The sequence below is a fragment of the Eptesicus fuscus genome, chromosome 7 (genome assembly GCF_027574615.1).
Source record: "Eptesicus fuscus isolate TK198812 chromosome 7, DD_ASM_mEF_20220401, whole genome shotgun sequence".
Classification (NCBI taxonomy): Eukaryota; Metazoa; Chordata; class Mammalia; order Chiroptera; family Vespertilionidae; genus Eptesicus; species Eptesicus fuscus.
The window spans coordinates 21028054-21032037 of NC_072479.1; the positions used below are offsets into that span (position 1 = coordinate 21028054).

Sequence of the window (3984 nt, forward strand, 5' to 3'; positions counted from 1 at the left end):
TCAGCTGGGGAAGAGCTACAGAAGGATCTAGAAGAGGAGAAGGTGCTTCTGGAAAAGGTAACTGGAAAAAAAAGAGTACACGATGCTCTTACAGCTGAAAAATCTAAGACAGACCGAAATCAAGAACAAGATGCAGCAGAGATTACAGAGGAAAGCAGAACCGGTGGACAATGAAAACCCAGCTGTGGTGGTCGCTCCCATTACGATGGGATATACAGTGGGAAAAAGTAATTATGGGTGGGATCAGCCAGACAAGTTTGTGAGAATCCACATTACCTTAACTGGAGGTCATCCAGTCCCCACTGAGAACCTGCTGGCACATGTCACAGAGAGAGCACTTGACCTTTTGGTAAATAGTTAAATTGGGAATATTTACCCCATGAGCATGAACCTCTTGAAACCCATCTCTGTGGAAGGCAGTTCCAAAAAAGTCAAGATAGATATGGGGATTATATTGTGTAAAAAGAAAGCAACAAACAAACAAACAAACAAAACAAAACAAAACAAAAAAACATGTAGTAGGACTACCCAACTGGAGTTGAAAAGGGAAAGAAAAGCCCTCTTATGACTCTGAAACAGGCTAGTGAGGGGTTGATGAATGTTGTAAGAAAATGTATGAAGATGGAGATGATAGGAAACAAACCATTAATAGGGCTTGGGTGAAACCAAGAGAGAAACAAGCCAAAGGAGATGCAGAATTTTGAGATAATGCTACAGAGCCTTCTCTTAAGTAAAGGCAATAAATCCTCCATTTTTTGCTGGAAGATTTATTTAAACAAAATATGCTTATTAAACACTTCCTCTAAAGATGGCCCTTGAGTAACCTGATCATTTTGTTCAAGAAAGGGTAATACTGCCTTCTCATGTGAAATGTATAAAAGCAAAAGCAAGTTTGGCTGAATGAAAAGGCCACAAGGTGTGCATTTTTGTTTAGCTAAGGGGTAGAAAACAGAAGTTATTGCTTGCTTTTAAGTTCTTTTCATCAGCTTCCACCAATGTCAGAATAAGTAAAAAGTAAACCTGGCAATTTGCATAAAAAGTGATAATAAATCTTCTTAGGTTATATGTGCATGGATCTATGATACTAATATAGATATATCAGAAATTCTATGAAGTTATTAGACATTTGCAATACTGATCCTGGCTGGGTAACTCAGTTGGTTAGAGCATCATCCTGATATGCCAAGATTGTGGGTTCGATCCCTGGTCAGGGTACATACATGAATCAAACAATGAATGAATAAATAAGTGCACAGCAAGTCTCTCTCTCTCTCTCTCTCTCTCTCTCTCTCTCTCTCTCTCTCTCTCCTCCCTCCCTGTCTCTGTCTCTCTAAAATCAATAAATTAAAAAAATAAGAAATTTGCAATACTCTTGTTGTCCAGTTATTATGTTAAAACGTTGTATGTCACAGAAATAATTAATTATTCTTTGTCAAATGAACTATCATCAGAACTTTAAGCAAGGCCATTTTAAGCTCTTTGCCTTTCACAGACAGGTACTGTTTTACCCTGATTCTCCTCTGAAAGCATTTATGTGTGAGAATGATCCACGAATGGCATCACTGGAATAACTCTGAGACCATGCCACCAGGCTGAGGAAGAATTTCTAGAACTAACAAAGAAGCGGATGGATTAATAAAATTGCAAACCCAAGATCAAGCAGAACAAGAATTCATTCATGGGCCTGAGTGAACTGATAAGGATGACTATAATTTTTAATGACTTTTGTTTAAAACATTGCTAGTTCTTTAATGTTTTGTTTTCCAGATTTAAGGAAACCCTTTTCTCTTTTCTTTTAAACTATTGTAACTTATAGCAATATTGTGAACTATACCTTTGTAAACAGAGTTGAAACATTTCTTTTTTCTTCCTGTATGATCTCTCTAGAATGTGGGAACTCTTAGTATTCTTATTTTCATAGCAATGTAGTTATTTGCATAAGTTCAATAAGAATCTGTTCTTCTTGTAACAAGACACAATTGTTACCAAGGCTTAGATTGGAATGTCATGTTTGCGAATGATGGGCATCAAATCGAAGTGACAGGACAGCATTAAGGAACTGAAGTTGGCTTTAAGGAACCAATGCTTATAAAGTCCCCTTTGGAAAAGCTGGCCTGTATTTGGCTTATAGGGTTCCCCACTTTGCAGGTGAGTAAGGATATATTGGGAGCAGTGAGAAAAGAAGAATTTAGCCAAATTAGTATGCATTACAGGCAAAATGAGGTAGTGTATTCTTGGCTTGATTTCCTAGCTTTTCAAAGTCTAATCTGGGATTCCTTCTGAAAAGTTCTAGCAAAACAAACTCAAAATGGACCATGCAAGCTCGGTGCACTAATGTGAATAATCAGGCCAAGTTTAATGAGACCAGACATAGTTCTCAAACAAATTAGTCTTACTTTGCTTATCTTTGATAAAAATGGAGGTGATTATAGAAAGAATATTTTTTTTGTTTGTTTCAATGAAAAAAAACAATAATGCACCCTTGCAGATTCTGTCTAGCTCATTTTGCCATCCTGGCTAAGTCTTGAATTCTTCTAGTTTCTTCCAATATCCAGCTATTAACATTCCCAAAATTTCCCCCTTGATTTGGAACTGAAACTGCCCTTTTCACAAAGCTATGCAAGCTAAAGCTGGATTACTTGATATAAACGTGTAAAAAAAAAAAAAAAGACTATAGCCCTGGCTGGTGTGGCTAAGCGGTTATAGCATTAGCCCTCAAACCAAAGGGTTGAGGGTTTGATTCTCTGTCAAGGGCTTGTATTTGGTTGCAGGGGTTCTATTCCAGGTGGGTGCATGCAGGAGGCAACCAACTGATGTGTCTCTCTCACATGAATGTTTCTCTCACACTCTCTCTCCCTCCCTCCCTTCCACTCTTTCCCTTCTACTCTCTCTAAAAAATTCAAGGGGAAAAAATATCCTTGGGTAAGGATTAACAACAACAACAACAACAAAGACTACAACAGATGATGACATCTGGGCAGCCTTCATGCCTTCTGCTGCATGTGCCACTCAGAAAGTTCACTGGAACACTGATGCCATCCCCAGCGGCATCAAATAGCAAACCAGAAAGATTCTTCAGGTGCTCACTGCCATTCTGACTCTACCATCTAGAGATGCTTTAAGCTTAAGCTTAAAAATCTTGACTAGCTGTCCTCTGGATGCAGATGCTAGGTTTCTAATCATTAATTTTTTTTTTCTTCTATTTTCATAGAAAGTCCCCTCATTAAATATCTGACTGCTAGCAAGGTGTAATTTTGCTAATTGAATATTATTTTTCTTCAATACTATTCAAATCCCTGTACAAATCTTAAGGACTGTGGCCATTACCTCAAGGACTTTTGGCTATTAAGAAAGGAAGAAAATGGAAGAGATAACACCATTCACTTGACTTAATAGATTATTCTCCTGAGCATAAAATAACTCTTTAAGGGAAAAACAATCTTAACCCAAAGCATGCCCGAATAAGGTGGGGATTGAGAGATTAGAGGCGGAAGTGTTGGGCTTTCCTGGTGACCTTAGTTCATACTTCTCACTTCCCACCAAGATGCCTCCCGCTCAACACAAGGCCTTTGCATGTGCTGTTCCCTTGGCCAGGAATTTACCTCCGCCGTCCCCATTCCTTTACCTCGTTAACTTCCGCTCATCTGATAGGTAGCAGAAGCAGTACTTTCTCAGGGAAGCCTCTGGTGGCCTCTCTGACTAGGTCAGATTCTCCTAATTCAGGCTCTCAAAGCACCATGGCCACCCCTTCTTAGTACTTGTCACAGTTTTAATTTCTTCTATATTCGTGTGGCTATATGATTGTTGACCATCTCCTATACTAGATACCAAGTTCCATGAGGGGAGTGGTGATGCCTGCTCTTGGTCATTTGTATGTGTAGAACACGGGACCTTTCCTGGTACACAGTGACCCCCCCCTCCCCAAATAGTTGTTGAATGAATGCACTAGGGATTGTCAATGACTTGAAGCATTTACTTTTCTAC

The 3984-nt window shown here is 39.0% G+C and overlaps 1 pseudogene; it reads left to right on the forward strand.

Moving 5' to 3' along the window:
- LOC103288049 (calcyclin-binding protein-like) lies at positions 1-704 on the forward strand (annotated as a pseudogene).
- The last annotated feature ends 3280 nt before the right edge of the window (positions 705-3984 follow it).